The sequence below is a fragment of the Sus scrofa genome, chromosome 13, assembly GCF_054392235.1.
Source record: "Sus scrofa isolate SSC_HxYL_T2T_F1_AM1 chromosome 13, Sscrofa_HxYL_maternal_Yorkshire_Landrace_v2.0, whole genome shotgun sequence".
NCBI lineage: Eukaryota > Metazoa > Chordata > Mammalia > Artiodactyla > Suidae > Sus > Sus scrofa.
In genome coordinates this window covers 87,488,897-87,510,589 of record NC_139395.1, presented here as the reverse complement: position 1 = coordinate 87,510,589, position 21,693 = coordinate 87,488,897, and the positions used below count along the sequence as shown (strand labels likewise).

Here is a 21,693-nt window from a genome sequence, read left to right as displayed (position 1 = left end):
AGCACCAAATCTGTGTTTTCTTGAATTATTGAACTAGAAAGAAATGAAAACATCAAAATACTCTTTGTACCAGGCTTGAATTGAGCGGCTGCCTCATTCAGCCAATGCCTCATCCTGACTGGAAAGATGAAGCGATGGAGGGAGTGTGGATTGAAAAGGAACAAGGCTCAGCAGGGAACCTCAGATTGCCATCCACAGACCACAGGCGCACTCAGAACAAGGAGAGGAGAGGAGAAAGATTGACAGGTGAGGAGATGGGGGCATGATGGGAGGAAGCCGAGGCACAAAGCTGCCCTCGCCCCTTCCACCAGCTCTGTCCACACACCAAGACCCTGCCTGGAGCTGGTCCCGGAGATGGGTCCCTGCCCCCACAGCTGGCAGAGGAGAGGAAAGGCCAGTCAGAGAGGTCAGTCCAAGAAGGATTGGAGGCCACCGGCAGCCATGGGCCCGCAGCAGAGGGGGAGAGTGTGTGAGGAAGAGGTGTGGACAGCATAGTGGCCAGGATTAGAGGACAATGCCAGTGGAGAAACGAAGCCAGAAAGAAAACCCAAAGGACCTCAAGTGTCACTGACAGTGTGGCTGGAAGATTATGGGTCTTGGGACAGACTTGACCTTAGATGGACCACAAAAGCCTTTGTCACTTCTCGTTCTTCTGAACTAGAAGTTGCCCAACTCTGCAGCATGCTGCCACAAGGCTAAGCCTCCACTCTATTTGGAGGGTGGGTTGTGGCCAAAAGGACCAAGAGAAAGCAGGTTCTGGAGCACCCTCCCCAGCCCGGCTTTGCTCAAGGCTGTGGGGGCAGGGTGCCCAGGCAGGCTCAGCTGGAACCTGCAGAAGAGCTGCTTCAGGGAGGAGAGGAAACGTTGAGGCTGATGAGTCAGATCTCAAGGCCAGGCGGGAGGAGGAGCGCCTGGCTGGTTTTGTTTTCACAGAGCATTGGCTGCACACTTTCTCTGCTTGCCTGTCACACACATTAGCAGCCTGCATGCACTCGACAGCCTTCAGAGGTGGGTGCAGCTCTCTCAGAGCTATTTTGCCACAGAGCTCAGAGAGGCAAAGCAACTTGTCCAGGGCCATCAGCAAATCAGCCACAGAGGTGGGACTCTGATGGGTGTGTCAGGCGTGGACACTGTGACTCTCCTGTATCTCCCCACTAGCCGCTTCCGTGAGTGGTTCGCTATCCACCCCATGGGGCTGCTTCTGGGTGTTCAGGGTTATAGGCTCTGCTGGACAGTGGGAGCCACAGGAGGGGGAATCCCACCCTCCCAGCCCCTTGCCTGAGCAGGGCACCCAGGCGGAGGGAGTGACCGCTGGCCCACCTCCAGCATATTCTGTCCCACTTCTCCTCCTGACTCTGTCCCTCTTCTCCCCCCGGCCCTGAGCAGTGACCTGCCTCTAGCTGAGTTAGGGGAGCCAGCCTTTGCCCCCACCATCCTCTCAAAAGCAAACCCTTGGTCAGGCTCACTATACCCGAGGTTGACTCCCTCCATCTGCAAGTCCATTTACCCTGACAACCACCCCATGGGAAGCTGAGGCAGGAAGTGGGCACAAAGCTTGTGAGTGGCTGGACGCTGGCAGTGTGACCCCAGGCTCTGTGCTCTTAACACCTTGCTGCCCTGGGTGACATGTGAGCAGGTGATCCTGGACATTCTAGGTGCCTGTCCCACCTGAAGGAGTCAGGAGCATTGGGTTGGGACCTGGGGCCCCGACTGCAGGGAGCCTGCCCTCCGCGCTGCTGTGCCCTGGAGGACGGCACCCCTGGCCCTTGGCGGCTGCCTGGCAGGTTCACACAATGAAAGCTAATTCCTTGGTTGTAATGGCTAGAAGAGCTGCTGGCTTCTGACTCCCGCATAATTACCGTGAGACCTCCGTAGAGTAACTCACCAGATAATTACATGGTGGCGTGGGGGTGGGCTCCTTCTCTGAAAGGTAGAGAGGGAGCATTTAATTTCGAGGGGGACGCCTAATCCTGTAATTACTCAGTGAAGTCCCGCGTTCTTGCCAACCTGATTCCCTGAGGCCAACTTGACCTGCAGAACCAAATCAAGCAAGGCCTCTTCCCTGAGATGGAAATTAGGGTTGCGGGCGGTGGGGGGAGGATGACAGGGCCTCCCCAGAGTGCCTCCACAGGTGAATTATCCTTGTAGCCTTGAATACAGCGGAGAAGTAGGCAGGAAGGAAATAGAACCTTCTGTATGCTGGCTCCAGGCTGGCAAAGGGAGCCGCCTTCATACCTCCGGGCAAGTCAGGAGTTCAGAGTGTGGTCACACAGACTGGGGGTCAGACTGACAGGCACCTTGGGACGTCTCCGCCTCTGAGACCCACTTCCTTCCTTCTGAGCCACGCCACATCCCTGCATCTCGTCACTGTGCTCCTGACAGACCCCAAACGGAGGCTCTGAAAGCAGCTGTTTTGGGCTCGTGCTTCTGCAGTCAGCTCAGCTTAGTGACATGGCTGTCGGCTGGGGCAAGGGTGACCACAGGCTGGGCCCAGCCTGTCCACATGGCAGCTGGGTGGTTCCAGGAGTTTCAGTGGACAGTTCAGTCCTCCTGAAGCCTGGGCTGGGACCAGAACACTGTGAACTCTGCCACATTTATTGACCAGAGCAGGTCCAGGTGTCCAGAGTCAGGGGTGGGAAGTGACTCCCACCCTTGATGGCAAAGCAGCACAGGTGCTTGGCGGGACAAGGAATCGGATCCATCTTTGTAATCAATCCATCACGGCCTGCCTCCTGGGGTTACCACAGGGATGAGGCTTATAAGGGTCTCTGCATGTTTGCGTGTTCAGGGGTGGGGAGACCCACCTGTCATTAAGGACAACAACGCAGGGCAGCCAGAGCAGGGATGGCTAAAGGCCCGGGGCACCAGCCTTCCCTCTGCGAAGGCATGGTCCGAGGTGCACAGCTTGGCGGCCTGGATCTGGGTTCTTGCCCCCACCTGCCTGTGCTACAGCTGTGGGACCTTGGCAGCTCCTTCCCTCAGTGCCTGGGTGCCTTCTGTATGGTCCACAAAACAGCACGTGGATGCCTGGACACTAGGAGACACTGCCCCATCCAGGCTCCGTCTCTTCCCCAGCAAAGTGCTGCTCTCTCTGCATTTCCCCTTGACCTTCACGCCCTCTTCAGTCAACAACCTCCATCTGACCTAGGTCTCAGCTTGGGAACCCTAACCCTGAGAGCTGAGAAGGGGCATCAGGGGCACCACTATTCCCCATCCTCCGGGACCTGCCAGGCTCAGACAACTCCCCCCAAACCTGCCACCAGCCTGCTCCAACTTCAGTCTGGGCCCCCACTGCCTGCTGCAGGCAGGCCTGGCCTCCCCTCCGGGCCACAGCTCCGACATCAAACCTGTCCTCATTAAGAAGCGCCGTGTGTGCCAGGGTGACATCTTTATTCGTGAGCCTGGAGACTTCAAAGCCTTCAGGAGGTCTCCTTGGTGGATTAGACATGAAAAATGTTGGCGATGAGATGGAGCAAAGACGCCGACAGCCGCTCCGGGCGTAATTAGGCAGGGGTGGGGGCCGCCAGCCTGGGTGAGGGGTGCCAGGGGCAGGCTTTTCCGAGCACAGAAGCCCAGCTTGTCACAGGCTCACTGAGGCCACCATCCTAGGTCACCTGGAGGCCAGGCCCCCGGAGGTGGGCAGGGCTGGACGTCTGGAGAGCTCTGTGTACAGGTGGGATCCCCTCAATAGATCCACAAACAATCCACAAACATGGATTGAGCCCTCTCTGTGAAGATCTGAGAGCCTGTCCTGGGCAGGCAGGGGAGTGGGAGGCAAGCTCCCAGTCTCGGAGGCAAGTCGGAGCAGTCACAAGGCTCTATGGTCAGGTCTTCAGCAGAAGCAGGTCCAGGAGGCCATGGGAGCTAGGATTCCCAGCAGAAGGAACAGCACGTGCAAAGGCTTGAAAGTTGAGATGGGAGGCAAAGCAGTCCTTTCTGGCTGCAGTGTCACTGTCAGGATCCACACTGAGACAGAGCAGGACAGAAACCCATGGGTGACCAAGCAGTGGGGGCAGTGTGATCACAGGGTTTTGAAGATGTTTTGGTGGCCTCACTGGTAGCCAGCTGTGGGGGTAGGGGGTCTGAGGGCAGTCAAGGGCTGTGGCCCTGATCCTGGTGGAAGATGCAAGTCTGAGGTGAGGGCCAGCCACAGGCACATGGAGGAGGCAGGGGACAGGAGCCAGCAGGGGAGCAATGGGTGGGAGGCAAGGGGAGGGCCCCCAGTGATAGCCTGGGCCTTGGAATGAGGCAGAAGCTGGTCAGGGAGGGGATGCCGAGCTCAGTCTGGGGCCTGCAGGGGTTGAGGTACCTTCAGGACACTTGGAGTGATGGTCAGAGATGGGGCTTTGGGCCCAGAGCTCAGGGGAAGTGTGGAGAGGGGATATAACCACAGGGCAAGGGAAGGCTCTCACTAGGCATCCTGTCCCCAGGGAGACTGTCCTGGCCCCGTTACTGCAAGTGCCTACCCAGCAACCCAGAGCAGTTCTTTTCATGCCATCTTGCAGAGGAGGAAGCCAAGGCCCCACCCCGGTGGCTTGTCCAAGGCTTCAGGGCAACTGCCTGGATGGGGAAATGGGAGTGGGAGGAAGGAGGAAGAAATCAGTCAGCAGGATGGACTGGGTGACTCCCAGAATGAACACCCAGAGCTGTGGGTTATCTCGGCCACGAAGGCCCCCAGGTCAGTCACACATCACACCCCATGGCTGGGCCCCAAGTCCTCCAATTAGTGATGGGACCAGGCATTGATCCGGCTCTGCTCCTCCTTCCAAAGACGCCGGCACCCTCAGGGTCCGCGAGGGGAATGCTCAGCAGAGGCTCCACTGACAGCACCCAAGCTGCCTTCCCTTTGTTAAAGCCCATCGTTGATTGTAATTAGAAAATAAATTACTTTTTCTCAAAGAAACATGCCTGGTTCCAGCCACATGGATAAGGGGGTGAGAGGCAGGGGGCAGCGCTCAGCCTGACAGTTGGAGAGCCAGTGCCCTATCAGCCAGCCCAGGCAGCTGAGGCCTCCAGACAAGGAAGGTGGGAGGAGGAACAGGGAGAGGGAGGGGCAGGGAGGGGGCGCAGCAGGACAGCAGCTTGGCTTCTGCAGACCCTCTGCTCTGTAGCACCATCCCAGCAGCCGAGACCCTCCCTGTCGCTTCCCACATGCGTGTTTATTGATAGCATCCATCCAGGTGTGCTTACCTGGCTGGAGCCTGCAAGGCGAGGGCCCCCCAGGGGCTGATCTGTGGTTCCCAGCCCCCCCACCTCTCTCCTGTCACCTGTCCTGCACCAGCCACTTGGCCCCACCCCAGGGCCTTTCCCTTGCCCTCTGTCTTCAGAGAAACATCCTTACCCTCCAGCCTTATCCTGGAGGTCTCTGCTCCCAGGGACCTCCGTCCCCACCTGGCAGTCCCTCCCACCTTCCTGCTGTTGCACCAGAGCACACATTACCTGCTGACACAGCATCAGAGGCCTGCCTCCTGTGTTGTCTACCCCACAGTGGCTCTGGGCTCCCAGCCCCCACAGCAGCCCCGGGGCCCCAGGCCTCGGAAGCTGGGCAGTCCTGGGAGGCCCTTAGGGTGCCTGGAGTGTGCGTCCCTGGGCCATACCCCCAGCCCCTGGGGCCATGCAGCAGAACACAGAGGGGACCCAGTTCTCCCTGGAGACAGCTAGACAGTGGGGACATTCCCCAGAACAAAGCATCTCAGGGTCACAAGTCAGGCGGGAAGCCCCTCGTGGAGGGCCTCCTCCAGGCTGGCTTTGCAGGTCTGTGCTATCTGCTTCACTGAGAGGGCCGTGGACACTGGTGGTGCCCTTACCTGCTGGCACACCTTCCAGGTATGAAGGTCCTTTGGCTGGTGGCACCACCTGGAGGAGACACCCAGCAGTCACAGCCCCACCACCACCACTGGGAGGGGATGGGCCAGGCCTGGTGCAGGGATCACAAACCCCACCAATCCCTGTCCAGGCAGGCCTCTGGGTCGAAAGGTTCAGAGCCCAGGACCTGGCTGGATTCACATACCTCTTACTTTGGTGTCCAAGCTGCCAGTGAGATTTTTCTGAAGGATGGTTAGGGATTCAGGCCCTGAGGCCTTGGCCCTGATGTGACCCCCAAGCCTCAGACACCCCCACCACCTGTTCTTGGAATTGTATGAGCTGTGAGCTGTGCCAGGCTTCCAGCTTCCCTGAAGGAATAATAAGTAGCTACTTCTGCAGTCACTCACCCTATAAGAGTGACCACGTCCCATCTTCCAACATTCAGAGGCATCATCCTGGTTTTGAACCCTCTGTAGGTTCATCCTGTAGTGTGTGCGTTTCTCCCCATCAGAATCCATGCTGTGAAGTTGGATCCAAGTCCTTGAGTGGCTGCAGGTCTTTGGCCTGAGCCTGAGCATTTGTGGCATGGGGCTCACCTGGAGAATTCGGCCAGGCGCACTCTGGTTCAGGCTCCTGGCGAACATAATGCGTTTCCACTGTGCATGGACTCAGGTGTGGAGCTGCTGGGTCGGGGGATGGAGGGTGTGTCCACTTAGTGAGAAAAAGACCATCAGTTTCTGTGCGTGCTCACCAACTCATACTCCCACCAGCACCCACAAGAGCTGGGGGCTCCTCATCCCCACCCCACCAGGTGAGGTCTGCCCTTTGGTGTGCCCGTCGGGTGCTTGTCTGGTCACTCAGAGGACCTCATCTGTTTCCTCTTTATCTCCATGCTGACAGTACAGAGTTGACATTTAACAAGCATTTGTCCAAGAAAGGAGAGCAGGAAGCCAAGAAGGAAGGAGGCAGGAGGGCAGAAAAGGGCAGTATGGGCTGTCTCTCAAACTGCTTCAGTGGTGCCTGTAAACCATTGGGCCTTGGGGCCACGGGAGGCAATGGGCTCCGTGGATGCAGCAGGAAGGCCATCAACCCTGGGACCACCCCTCAGGCCAGGACAGAACAGCCGGGTGCGGTGGTCTGCTCTTGCTAAGATGGAAAAGTACCTGGAGTTTTGGAGGGAGACACACACCTCCAGACCGGTGCAGCCTGGTGGGGAGGAGCGAAGCCTGAGACAGCCCCTTCCAAGTAGGGAAGTGGGGCAGAGACAGTGAAGGCATGGGGCAGGAGCTGCCCGGGAGGGGAGGCTGGGCAGGAGGACACAGGGCGGCTTGGGCCCAGAACCTCCCCTGTTTGTGGCACTGACGAGCTCTGAGAGAGGGATCGGTAACGGGCCATCGGATCTCCCAGCAAGTGGACAGACAATCAGGCAGGGACAGGAGAGCAGAAAGGCGCCTGGCAGCACAGACTCCATGACGGCAGAAGCAAGGACAGCAGTGTCAGCACCAGACGAGCCAACCATTCAGGGGTCAGAGATGCATTCAGGCCACGGGTAATGCAGCTCGATCAGCGGTCACTTGCCAGGTGCCAGCCACCTGCCCTCTACCTGCTGACCCCTCCCCTCTTCATGCAGCTCCACACAGAGAACAGCTCTGACCCATTCATAAGCAAGAAGGCTGAGGATAGAGGAGTCAGGAGAGCACAGGGTGTTCACAGGCTGAAGCTCGGCCATCCCATCCCGAGTCCAGCTCTTGGGTCATCACAAAAAAAGGCTCATTTGGTCATGATTTTCCTTTTTCCCTCTAACATTTTTTTGGTCTTTTTAGCGCCTAACCTGCGACATATAGGGCTTCCCAGGTTAGGGGTCAAATTGAAGCTATAGCCACAGCCACAGCAATGCCAGATCCGAGCCATGTCTGTGACCTACACCACAGCTCACAGCAATGCCAGATACTTAACCCACTGGGGAGGCCAAGGATCGAACCTTCGTCCTCATGGTTCCTAGTCAGATTCTATTCCACAGAGCCATGACGAGAACTGCCCTTCTAACATTTTCTAATGTTAGAAATAAAAGGAAAGAAATCCGATTATGGTAGGACACTTTAATTCACTAACATTCCTTTATGAAATAGTAACTGAAAAAAATAAGCACAGAGGATATGAACTATGTAATTAAGAGGATAGAATTTAGTAGTTCTCATTGTAGCTCAGCAGGTTAAGAAGCCAACTAGTATCCATGAGGATATGGGTTTGATCCCTAGCCTAGCTCAGTGGGTTGGTTAAGGACCCAGTGTTGCTGCAAGCTGTGGCGTAGGTCTCAGACGCTGCTCAGATCTGGCATGGCTGCAGCTGTGGTGAAGGCCAGCGGCTGCAGCTCCAATTCAACTCCTAAACCCGGGAATATGCCACACTTCCATATGCCACACTTGTGGCCCTAAAAAGGCAAAAAAAAAAAAAAAAAAAAAAAAAAAAAGGATAGAATTTAAATACAAACATCATTATACTCAACAGAGTATGGGGCCCTGGAGTGTGGTGTGGGGAGTGGGGCATCCATAGCTAATCCTGGTGCAAATGTCAAAAAATGCCTAAACAGATCTTTTAGAGACAACAGTCTTGACCACAACACAATAAAACTAGAAATAAATACTTTCTAAAAATAGAAAGAAAATTGGAGACTTAAAACTATTTTCCTAAATAACATCTAGGTCAAGGAGGAAAATCAAGCACACAACAGACCTCCTAGAAAACAATGGAAATACAGCCCCAGGAATCAAAGCCTCTGGGACCATCCCAGCCGGCCCAGAGGCTCTCCCGTAACTTTAAAAGCCTTTATTGTCACAAACCCCCTCGCACACACAAAGAGAACATGAACAGATGAGCCTTTCAACCTAGGATTTTTAAGAAAAGAAAAAACCCAATGGAAACAGGAGAAAGGAAATAATAAAGATAAAAGCAAATAAATAAATTAGAGAACATAAAAGCAGTGAAAATAATAAATACCAAACCTGGTTCTTTGAAAAGAAACTATTAAAAAAGGAAAAAAAACCTCCTACAAAGCCAATCAAGGGAAATTCTGTAAATGTGAAGTCTTCCTGCTTCAAATTCAGTGCTCTTTAATTTTTTAAAGGCAGGCCGACTATTAAAACGAGAAAAGCACAGTCTCTGCTGAGGCTGAGGGGAGGGAAGTCTGCAGAAGACATGCACACAGATGTCCCTCCACTGCAGCACCTGTGCAGCACAGGACACAAAGGGCCCCAGCCTCATGCTGGGGACACCCAGAATGGTTTGGGGACATTCTTCTTGCAGGCATCTGGGGTGGTCCAAGGTCCTGGGTGCTGGAGTGTGGTGCTCCCCACAGCCCCCCAAGTCCATTTCACAGTTGTGAACAGTGAGCTCAGACAAGCTAAGTGACGTCGAAAGCCTCAGCACCGGCCACTCCGTGCCCCCAGAATGGCCTCCCACCGACACCTCCATTTCTGTTCTAAATTTCCTGCTTTCCTATTCTCAGGAATTTCTTTCCTTCATCCTTTTCTTATTTCTAGGCAAGGATGCAGGGGGGCTCCACGGACTCAAGTCAACTGTGGGCCACTCCGTTCACCTACAAACTCGTCCAGTCACTGAGGCCTGAATATGAGCCCCCCCACACACCCAGCCTTTCTCAGAAAATACATGGAACGGTTTCTTTTATCATCACTTTGATATGAAGATGAAGTGAGTTCGCAGTACTGCACATTGCCTCAATGATCATATAAAGTAACCTTAGGGAGAGTTTGTTTTCAGAGCCAAATCTGTCTTACACTGTGTCCTGGTGTTTCCTCTGTGGGTTTATCCTGCCTGTGACTCTCTGTGCTTCCTGGATTCTGGTGACCGTTTCCTTTCCCAGGTTAGGGATCTTGTCAGCTATTCTGTCTTCAGATGTCTTCTCAGTCCCTTTCTCTCTTTTCCTTCTGGGACCCCTATAATGCGAATATGAGTGCCCTTCATTTGTCCCAGAGGTCTCTTAGACTGTCTTCATTTCTTTCTTTTTTCCTTTTTCTGTTTGGTGGCAGTGATTTCCTCCACTCTGTCTTCATCTGATTGATCCCTTGTTCTCCCTCACTTAGTCTACTGTTGATTTCTTCTAGTGTGTTTTGCATTTCAGTAATAGTATTCCCCATCACTGTTTGTGGGTTCCTTTTATGTTTTCTTTGTTAAAAACCTCTAAGTTCTTTATTTTTGGGGGGGGGGTCTTTTTAGGGCCACACCTGAGGCATATGGAAGTTCCCAGGCTAGGGGTCTAATCGGAGCTGTAGCTGCCACCCTTTGCCAAGACCACAGCAACGCCAGATCTGAGCTGCGTCTGCGACCTACACCACAGCTCACAGCAATGCCAGATCCTTAATCCACTGAGCAAGGCCAGGGATCGAACCCCCAACCCCATGGTTCCTATTCAAATTCATTAACCACTGAGCCACAGTGGGAACTCCAAAAACCTCTAAGTTCTTGCTCTATGCATCCGTCATCCTCCCAAGTTCGTGAACCATCCTCTTCATCACTACTCTGAACTCTTTCTCAGGTACATTACCTATCTCCATGTAACTTAAGTTCTTCTGGGGTTTTATTTGTTCCTTTGTCTGGAATGTGTTCCTCTTTTTTGCCTCATTTTGTCTACGTTGCTGTTGGTATTTGTAGTCAGTGGTATTTCCAGACCTTGGAGAAGTGGCCTCTGTAGGAGGATCCTGTGTGTCCCAGCAATGCCCTCCCCTCTCATCACCCAAAACCACATGCTCTAGGGTCCCCACGAAGATGACCTTTTTGTTGTGGGGGGCTGGCTGTGTGGGTGGTCTGCTGGTGGGCCCCTAGTCCTGGTTGCCAGGCCTGTTTTGTGCGGATGCTGCTGGTTAGCAGGGCGTGGTCATGAGGAGGCTGCAGGACCCCAGGGGACCCAGGGGCTAGTCCCCAAGACTCTGGGTTGCTGCCTCCCAACTGGCAGGTAAAGCTCAATCTTGGGGTTAGAGCTGGACCACTGGCAGGTAGGGCTGGGTCCTGGAGTCTGGCTGCAGGGCCCAGGGGTCCCAGAGCTTGTTTCAGTTGCTGGTGGGGGATGTGGGGTCCAGGGTGTCTGGATGGTCCTGTTGGCTTTTGGGTAGGCAGGACCCTGGCCTCAGGGCAGGGTCTGGCCTGTTGTGGGATCTGGTTTTCTTTTCTTTTTTTTTTTTTTTTTTTTTGCTATTTCTTGGGCCGCTCCCGCGGCATATGGAGGTTCCCAGGCTAGGGGTCCAATCGGAGCTGTAGTCTCCGGCCTACGCCAGAGCCACAGCAACGCGGGATCTGAGCTGTATCTGCAACCTACACCACAGCTCACGGCAACGCCGGATCGTTAACCCACTGAGCAAGGGCAGGGACCGAACCCGCAACCTCATGGTTCCTAGTCAGATTCATTAACCACTACGCCACTACGGGAACTCCGGATCTGGTCTTCTTGCTTCTGGTGTCTGCCCCCTGGTGGTTGAGGCCAGCTTACCAGCTTGTGCTAGCCTGCCCAAGGGTAGGGGCCGCTGGTGCTGCCCCTGGTGGGCGGGGCTAGGTACTATTCATCCCCCCAGTGGGTGGGGCTTGTGCTGGCCTGTCCCACGGATGGGCAGGTCTGGTGCTGACCCTGGCAAGCGGGGTTGTGCCAGGGACGTGTCCAGAGGCAGCTGTGGGCTGCTCGGTCCTCAGGTTTCCCACCTTCCGGCGGTGGGGCTATGTCCCCACCCAGTAGTCCTGTGGCCCGAGGCTCCCGGCATGGGCACCTGAAGCCTATTAGGTGCTAATGAGCCAAGATGGCGGCCCCCAGCACCAGCTTCTATGGGGTGGAAGGACAGCCACCAGGTATGTGACCCCAGGGTGAGCCCCCTCTCCCCGAGAGCCCCCTCAGGACAGCATGTGGTTCTGGCCCACATTCCTGGGGAGTGACAGCTTCTGGCTGGGCCCTGAGCACCTGGGGCTTGGTGTGACCTTCAGGGAAGGAGTCTGTTTCCTGTTCTGCCCCGGGAGCTGGTCTTCCCTGCAAGACCCCAGACTGGGGGCCCGACACAGGCCCAGAGCTGTCACCCCGCAGGCTAATGTTCTCCAGTCTCTGGTCGTCACTGGGGCTTGGTTGTATCACGAGGTTGCCCCCACACCATCCACCTGGTTCTGCCTGGTTCCTCCTGTTGTAGGAGGAGGGGCGAGAGGATGGTCCTGTCCTGGATGTCCCTGTGTCCCTGGGGATGGCCCAGGTGAGGGCCTAGCTTCGCATGCTCCTTGTTCAGGAGCGAGTCGTGCAATGTGAGCGTGCGCTTGTTAGGGATGCACAGTCCCCAGGTGGATGTGGGGCCAAGTGAGCGCGGACCCGGGTGTTCATGGTCTGGGTAATTTCACAGGCTAATACGTGGGACCATCATTCCAGCTATTTGGGCAAAGAGGTGGGGTTTCCAGGAATCGGGCCACCGCCACTTTTTGGTCTTGTATGGTCTGCCTGGGAAGGTCCTGGCACCTGTGGGCCTGTGGTTTGGTGCATCACAGTGAGTGTTTGTTGAGGTTCAAGGTCGATGGGAGGTGGAACCTTCTCCACCTTGGCCCTGCTTGATTCTAACCTGAGTTTTCTCAATGGCTGTGTAAGGTTGTGCCCTGCCCTCCTCCCTCATGGCTCACTTCTTTATGTCTTTAGTTTCTAGAGGGTTCTGGCCTTTTCCTTGATGGTTGTTCTGCCTGTAGTTTAAATGCTTTCACTAATCCTTTCAAACTGACAGTCTCGTTAATTTAGCATTTTTATGTAACTGAGTACATTTTAGGAGGGGATAAGATGCTGGTATCATGTCATTTACAACTTCTAAGTGTTGAAAACCCAAATGAAACTGGTTTAAGCAAAACAAGACAAGCCTAAAGTGCCTCAGTCAGCTGGGGGCTCAAGGGGACCTGGGGCTGCAGCATGGCTGGACGTCACAGGCTCTCCAGCTCCATGGCTGCTTTCCTCAGTGTGAGGACCTCCAGCAGAGCCCAGGAGAAGTGGCCAGGCCCAGAAGACCTCGGGTGTCATTTTTGCCCATGTAGGGGATAGTGCATTGCATACACTGATGCCCCCGCAGGTGTTTACAGAGCCCGAGAGTCATGAAGGCCTGCAGTTACCTGAGCCTGTTCTCAGAGATGTGGCCTGAAGGATTCTGTGATGTCTGTCACTCACCTCCAAGCTCAGCAAAGATCAGTGGCATCAGGAGAGGGCAGATGGAGAAACTGGCAAAACAGCCCCATATTTGCATCCAGGTGCAGGTTACCCAGATTTCAGTCTTTCCACCTCTTTCTACTTTAAATGCTTTCATAAGAACAATGGCAGAGGAGTTGTCAGCTAAATTTGTTTTAAAATAAAAAGGGAGGGAGTTCCCCTTGTGGCTGAGCAGATTATGAACCCAACGAGTATCCATGAGGATGCAGGTTCGATCCCTGGCCTCACTCAGTGGGTTAAGGACCCGCCCGACGTTGCTGTGAGCTGTGGTGTAGGTCACTCAGATCTAGTGTTGCTGTGGCTGTGGTGTAGTCCAGAAGCTGCAGTTCCAATTCAGCTGTTAGCCTGGGAACCTCTATATGCTGCGGTTATGGCCCTAAAAAACAATACACAAAAGGGGGAGTGAAATCATGAGGATTTTTCCCATAAATGTCAGGTTTATTTGCATGATCCCAAAGGCCCCTCCCCTAGGCTTGGAGCAAGTGTCTAGCAGCTTCCTGCACTGCCCCACCCTGTTCTGAGGGTCTTGGCAGGCAGGAAAGACCCTGGCAAAAGAAGTGTTGTGGCTGGGCCTGGGGTCGCCAGGAGCTCTGAGAGTGTGGCTGGTCCCAGGAGGAGGCACAGGGCACTGAGGCTGCCTCTCCCTAGGCCCTGACCCTCCTGCCTTCCACATCTGCCAGGCAGGAGAGGGCCTCTCCCCGGGGTTTCCATCCCATCCAGAAGGGGGAGGAAGGCCATGTTCATAAGGAGACAGGCCCTTCTGCTCACAAGGAAGAGTGGGTGTGGAGCGGGGACAGACATGAAAGGTGCTAGGCTCGAGCTGACCTGCACACATAGATTCCCTGGAGGTCCTTTGATGGAGGACTCTGGTGCCAGCTAGTACCATGCACCTCCCAGCACCTGCTTTAAATTGCAAATTCAAAGGTGCTCAATAAAAGCTCATTGGATGAGTAAGAAGGAGAGAGGGAAGCAGGAACACTGACTGAAGAGCCAGCCGCTGGCTCTGGAGACGCAAACCCTCAGGAGGTGGGGTTTAGGAGAGGGCAGTCCTGAGGCCCTGTCCTCGGGATCCACACTCACTCCCCGTGGCCTTCTCTCTCTTCAGGCACATTCTTGCCTGGGGATTCGGTTCCATGAGAGCAGACAGAAATCTCTGTGGGTTTTGCCTGTGACAGAGTGACAGAGTCCCTGACCATGCTCCTGCCCATGTCATGCTGTGGGTGATGGCTGGAGGCCGGGGGAGGGAGCAGGCTGGCCGGCGCAGGGGCCAGGAAGGCACGGGCCTCCCTCACCTTGTAGCCCCTCCCCTGAGCCACTCCTGGGAGAAGACACGGTGGGTGGAGGAGCTAGCCCACTAAGCTGTAAATGGGCCTCAGGCCAAGCCTAGGGCTCTGTGGGATCCCAACCAGGGCGACACGGGAGCCCTGCTTGTGGTCAGTTCTAAGCATACCGTCCACCCTCCCAGCAAGCCCAGAGGAGGGATATGAATACCCGTCCTGTGTGAGCTGCAGGAGGAGCAGAGGGTTCCCTACAGGCTGTAACATACTCACCTGAGATGGTCAAGGCAGGACACGGAGGGCACAGTGGAGGGCACCACCCCTATTCCACCCACACCCTGGGCTTCCGAATGCCCTGGCCACAGAGATGGCTAATCCCCCAAGTCACAGAGTCTCCTTGGCTCCCTCACACCCTGGGAAGGGCTAATAGCCCAGCAAATGCCCATCTAGTTCCTCCTGGGCCAGGGGACCCTTGGGATCCATATCAGCAGCTTGCCCCTGGGTGTGGCCAGTATGTGGGTGGAGTTGACGTTTGGGCTCAGATCTGGACCACAAAGTCCCTTGTGACCCTCCTATGTTTGGCCGTCAGAGTCTGTGCTCAGTATGCCCCAGGAGACACGTTGAAGGTGGCAGAGGCACCAGCCTGATCCCTGGGTGACCACGTGGAGCAGACCACCTGCATTGGCAGTGCCCCCCAAGTGGAGTCAGTGAGCATATCTTCCCGGAGTCCAGCCACAGAGGCTCTTCTCATCTGTTACCGCGACCAGGACCACCCTGCACACCTGCAGTCCCCCTTTCAAACAGGGTGATACTTGGTATTTTCAGAAGTTGCTGAGGGGGTTAAACTAAATGTGATGAAGCCTCACACATTTGATGACTGTCTGAACTAGAGGGAGAGGCCCGGCACTGCAGGATGTTCCCTCACCAAGAGGGCAGCTTGGGGGAGCCCCCCTGGCCCCACCTCAGGCTGCCCCCACTCAGTCCTGGTGCCCACCCTACTGCAGCCCCTGTGGTTCCAGCCTCACAGGCCCCTGTGTGTGAAGTGTTCAAATCTAGGGCACAGGAGGCGTGGCCTTGTGCCACTCCTGGACAGGTGCAGCTTTTCCTCTGGGAGGCAAATCCCTTCCCAGGAGGTAGCCACACAGCCGGCATGCTACCTGCCCGAGGCCAGGGAAGGAGACTGGCCACTTGTGGGCCATTGCAGTGTCTGCCAGAGCCGGGGAAGAACAGAGAGTTGAGCCAGGGCCCAGAGAGGGGCCGCAGGTGTGACGCTTTGCAGCCTCAGGAAGGGTAGCTGCTGCTGGGATGAGGGGCCCAAAAAGACAGGGGCCACAGGAGTTGGGAGCTGGGTACACGGCTGAGACTCTCAGCAGCCACAGGGCCCTGGCCTCTGCCATGCCTAGCGGGGGCCAGCTATCTTTGTGTGTTAGTTTAAATTCCTTCCTTGTAAACAACAGATTCCCACTCAAACTGGCCAGACTCTTAACCACAATGGCTTGTCTCCAACACAGACAGATCTGCTTGAAGGTCAAACTGGGTGGACCCAGGACTCTCTGTCCTGTTTCCTCTCAGTTGGACCTCCCTCAGAAAGTCTGCTGTGTGTTCTTGTTTTCCATTAAGTCCTGCTAATTTATGATGTAAATTCAAGTCCATATCTGAAGCTCAGGAGTAATATGTTTTCTAGTGAATGAGATTCATCTGCCATTTATTTTTCTTTGGGATTTCTCATTTTTCACTTATTATAATATCCTTATAAGCATCTGGTACTCAGTTATTTTTGATTACTCATCTCTGCATAAGGCAATATTTGGTGCACAAGCTGCTTGGTGCAGGTTCCATGGGGAGAGCCAGGGTGGTGCCCAGAGCTGACTGCAGTGTGGACCTGGCATCTACAAGTCTGGTCCCAGGAAAATGTCACCCTTCTTCACCTGTTCATGCAGCCTGTGGCTTTTTGCAAATGGTTCTCCCTCTGCTGGGACTGCTTTAAGGTCAGCCCACTGTTTTTCAGACCCAAACTGAATATAGAGATCACTTTTTTTTTTTCATCAAAAAGATTTTGAGAGTTCTCATTGTGGTGCAGCAGAAACGAATCAAACTGGTAACTATGAGGTTACAGGTTCGATCCCTGACCTCTCTCAGGGGGTTAAGGCTCTGGCATTGCTGTGGTTGTGATGTAGGCCGGCAGCTGTAGCTCCGATTCGACCCCTAGCACCTCCATATGCTACAGGTGGAGCCCTCAAAAGCAAAAAAAAAAAAAAAAAAAAAAAAAAGTTTTGGTCTTACTGTTAAAGATTTTGGTTCTCACCGGATATGTGCACCTTGTCACCTGCTCCTGGTACCTGTGGCCATAGTCACTGTCTCTATTTTCTCCTACATTCCTGCTCAAACTTTATTGTATTTGAGGTTTCAGCTAGGTCCTAGCTCTGATCAAGGTAAAGTTTGATTTTCTTGCTATTTCTGAGAGGTTTCTGTGAGATGGGACTGTAAAGTCTTATTCGTATTTTTAAATTTTGTAACAACTTTGCTTTCAGTCATTGTCATTCAATCTATACATGATAACTGATGTAGGTGAGGAGACCAATTCATACCTTGGTCTTTAAGAAATACAGATTTCAAGAAAGATTCCAGGTGGGCCATATCGTTTAAGTGATTCTGCTTCATCCTAGAAGACTGTGTGGTTTCCATCTGCAGAGCATGTCACTATTTTCATGCTCCAGCAATCTGGCTTCTTATTTGGAAAGCTCAAAACCCAACTTTAGCTGATTTACTCAGAAATAGAGCTTTTTGAAAGGACACTGGGCATCTCAGAGAATTAAAAAAAGACCTGCAGTGTTGCATTCAGGGCTATCTGTGGACACCACTCCCGCCCTGTCCCTGCCTGCTGTGTGCCTCAAGGTCTGGCAGATCTGGGCTGCGCCGCCCACTAGGAGCCAGGCTGGGAGGGAGTAGCCTGGCTGCTTCTCACCAGTTGGTGGGCTCTGCCTCCTACCAAACTCAAGGGCCGCGCTTTGTCACTTTTAGGCAGCATGTCCCTCTGGCTCCTCCTCCTTGTCCAGGGTACACGTGTTTGCTCCCCGTGGACAGGGCTGACTTTGTTCCAAATGTGAGGTTCACAGACCCCAGTGGCTGGGCGCTATCTGCCATCAGCCCTCAGACCCTGAATTTGCTTCAAGTCTTTCAGTCCCCACCAGTCCCTGCTGGTGACTCTCCTAAGAAGACGAGGATGGCGCTGCTCCTGACAGCCCCTTTCTGGCCACAGGCCACCCCTGACAGGTATAACTTCCTGAATTATCCGCCCTTTGGGAGAAATTGAGGTCCTGTCCCCAACCTGGAGTGTACGGCACTCTTTCCAAAAACAGAACCTGTCCATGGGGTTAAAACAAGATGGGTGGAAATTCTAGTGGTGAGACTTAGGTTGGCCAGGAACACACTTGCCCTTGAAAGGCTGGAGGATTTTAGTGAGACCTCACTGGCTGTGGTTCCTGACCGTGACTCTCTGGGAGCAGAGACCTGGGGCTGTGCTGGTGGGGGTGGGGGGGCAATAGTGCTCACCTGGCCCCAGGCACAGGGAGGCTGTGCCTAAGGCAGGTCCCAGGAGCAGGGTCACACAGCCCCCAGCAGGCACACAAGGTCTCCCCACCCCTGCACCTGACTATGGTCCCCTCCCCCGGCAGATGGGGACGCATGATGGCTCCTGTACTTGAGCCACTTCTCTCTGTGTTTCTGGGTAGATTCCAACTGGATGTTGAAAATACAGTAAAAATTAAAGTAAAAAAGACCTACTATGATTCCAATTTGGTAAAAAAAAAAGTATATATATATGTGTATATATATGTGTGTGTATATATATATATGTGTGTGTGTATATGTATATGTATACATATATATATATATATATATATATATATATACATACATATATATACACACAAACATAGAGAAAGAGAAAACTCTTAGGAGGGTATATACCAAAAGGTTAACAACAGTTATCTCTGGGTGGTGGGGTACAGGTAATTTTATTTCCTCCTTTTTATTTTCTCCAATTTTCTAAATTCTCTACATTGTAGAACATGACCTACTTTTAGAATAAGGAAAAAACAAAGGTTTAAAAGAAACTATAGGCTTGTATAACCAATAAATTAACGGAGCAGTTAGTCACTTGATGAAAGAACATTTTAGGTTTCAATGGGGTTCACAGTTCTGTGAATAAAATAGGCACTCGATAAATATTTGCTGAAACAATTAATAAATGAGTTCACTCTGGGGTTTCCTGAAGTGGCAGGCTCCCCGGTGCATTTTAAGTGAACTCAATTCACACAGCTAGTGATTTGTACCACCCGCCACACACAGCATATCCACTGCAGAAAAAGATGGGATGTGACTGAATGTTCTGGTGCCTGCTCTGCCGCTGAGTTCAGACGTGGCCTCCCCCTACCAACCCCGCTGCAGCCTCAGTTTCCTTATCAGACAGGGGGGAATGGCAGCCACCTCCTAGCATGGCACCCATGTCTGTAAGGGACCTTTAGGAAGTGTGAGCCGCTGCCCAAGAGTGTAACCGTTAGAGTCTATGTGAACAGGAAGGGATTGGGGCCAAAGAAATGGAGTTAACCTCTTCATTGTTAATTATGAACACATACAGAAAATTGCACCAAACAGAAAGGTCCATCTCAGTGATTCATCGCAGGGCAGACCCAGGAAGCACCAAACAGGCAGAAAAGCCAGCCTTGAGTGCCCCAAAGGGCCTTCCTGCCCCTACTCCCTGCCTCTTCCCTCCTTCCCCAAATGACCCCTTCCCTGACTTGTATGGAATCGCTTCTTCTCTTTTCTTTACACTTTTATCACTGTATTAAGCCTGCATCCCTAAAGCGTGATTGTTTCATTTTGCCTGTTTCTAAAAAGTAGAATAGGATCATACAGTTTGTCTCCTTTTCTGTTGGGCATCTTTGGTTCAGCATCCTTTGTGAGGTTCATCCATGCCAGGCTAGGAGGAAGTCAGGAGGCAGGCTGGCACCTGAACAGGCGGGCCCTGTCGGAGAGCTGAACAGTCCTGGCCCAGCTCTGGCTGTGGGACCCTGAGGTGGAGCAGGGAGGTCAGGCCACCCAGTACAGTTCCCTGCACGTCCCTGTGGCAGAGAGAGCCCCAGGCGCGGAGACACCTCCAGGCCCTCACCAGTGCCATGTGTGGCATTTACAGAGCTCTTTTCTTATCCCCCATCCCATTGATCCCCGAGTGCACCATTTCACAGATGGGAAAACTGAGGCTTAGCTGGGTGAAGCAGCCCCAGGGTGAGCTGGGGATTCCTCCTTTCTCCTAGCACTGCCCCTCTTTGAAGGGTCACACCACCAGACGGTGGGGATGGGCATTTACAAAGGGAGGGGAGGCCTAGTCCAGGGGGCTGTGCCCTGGACATGCCCAGTGAGCTTTCCTGGTCTGGCCAGAGGGAATGGGCCTTCCTAGTCCCATCTCCTGGCTGGTGGACACAGGCTGCATATCAGTCACAACCAGTCCTTTCTCAAGCCCTAGCCCCGCCAACCCCTGGTCACTACCCAGGTCCTGAGATGCTCTGCAACCTCCTGGTCCTCCCACCTCGCCCTCAGGTGATGAGCCAGGTGGGGTGGCTTTCATTTACCGCACACATGCCTCCCAGCAGGAGAGGGCTGCCCGTGTGTCGAGAAGGGTTCTGAGGCTGAGCCTGGCTCACAGGAAAGATGTTCTAGCTGATTAGCAGTGTCTGCCAGGCCTCTTCTGGGTCTCTGTCCCCTGCAAACTGCCACTGACCTCAGCCCCCTGTCCTTGCTCCACTGCTTCCGTGGACCCTAGGCCACCACCTGGTGACAGGAAGGCACAGGTAACAGGAGCTGGGGACATTAAGGTGCTCAGGGACCTTGGTGAAGGCACAGTGTCCTGTGCCTCAGTGTCTCATTTGCCAAGAGCAGCTGCCTCCTCCAGGCTCGATAGTGTGAGGCTCCATGGGGCAGGTGAGTCCTACTGTGAGAGGCACGACACTCTCTGACCCTGGCCGGTGGGCAGCCATGACCCCCCTGTTGGGGAAGCAGGCAGAGGCCTGTGGCCCAGGTGAGGAGGGCCAGCAAGCCCCACCACATTGGAGACAGGGAGAGCCAGGATGGGGTATTGATCTCACATCCCCAGCACACTCTGCCTGTGGTTTAGATGCCCCGTTGCCTTGGAGACCAATACAGGCTTCCTGAGAAGGAGCAGGAGGCGACTGCTGGGTTGTGGGGGATGGGGGGGAGGGTGGTGTGTCTGGTGTATCCACAAGGGCACAGCATCCGCCTGCCACCCTCCCTGCACGGACAGGGAAACTGAGGCCTAAGAGGGCAGTGACCAGCTGACCAGCTCAAGGCCAGGACCAGAATCGAGGCCCTTGTGTTCCAGGCTGCTCAGCAAACACAGGCTCACCTTCCCCTGCACAGGCCTGGTCTGCAGGGGCCTCAGTGTAGAGGTGGGGCGCCAAGGCTGGGCACCGACCCTGATGTTGGACTGCAGGCTCAAGCTTCCAGGCTTCTTGTTATGTTGGTTTTGACCCCTCCAGGAAACTAATGCTCCGTTTACACGGCACTCACTGTGTTCAAGTGCTGTTCTAACTGCCTGATCTGTCTTCGCACATTAACACCCAGGGTGATTCCTTGAAGTAGGCATGTTTATGAGGCCCATTTTATAGGAGAAGAAACTGAGGCACAGAGTGGCTGAGACACTTGCACAAACTCACACAGCTGTGAGTGATGGAGCCTAGATGTGAACCTGTCCCCCATTTGCCCCTCTGCGTCCGCCACCTGACTTCTCTGTCGACACTCTTTGGCCTGCGTGCCCAGGCTCCCTCTTACTGCTGTGGCCAGTGGGAGGCAGGGGAGGAGGTGGGAGGTGGCAAGGAGAGAGGTGTAGGCATCAGTGCCCGGCCCCTCCTGCCAAATGTTCGTTGCCCGCAGCTGTGCCCGTCCCTCCCAGCAGAGGTCCAAGTCCAGTTGGGTTGTCTTGGGGACATGTTATGCCTTCCAGTCTTCTTCCATGTCCTCCTGTGGAATCCTTGCAGGTCAGGGGCACGTTCTCTGCGCTTGCTGGTGGCTAGGCCAGGGAGAGTGGGCTGGGCTTGGGGGCTGACACTTGAGAAGAGATGTGAGAGCAAAAAAGGAGCCAGCTGTGCATGGGGTGGGGGGCAGGGGCAGATAGAAGGTGCAGAGGCCCTGGGGTGGGGGGAGCAGGGGGCAAGCACATTCTTGGCACAAGTGAGAAGAAACGTAGCAGCCAGTGTGGTAAAGCGGGGGAGGGGAAAACGCTGGGGATGGGGTCACGGGGTTCAGACCATGTAGGGCCCCATCAGCTACCCGAAGTCCTTTGGGTTTATGCATAAAATGGGAATGCTACACAGA

The 21,693-nt window shown here is 54.2% G+C and overlaps 1 long non-coding RNA gene across 1 annotated transcript in view; it reads left to right on the top strand.

The window, feature by feature from the left end:
• Positions 1–11,387: 11,387 nt before the first annotated feature.
• Positions 11,388–21,693, top strand: part of LOC146397450 (uncharacterized) — a 41,214-nt gene continuing 30,908 nt past the window's right edge. Inside the window, exon 1 of the long non-coding RNA XR_014823910.1 lies at positions 11,388–11,655. This is a non-coding gene — a long non-coding RNA (uncharacterized LOC146397450). The remainder of the gene's footprint in view (positions 11,656–21,693) is intronic.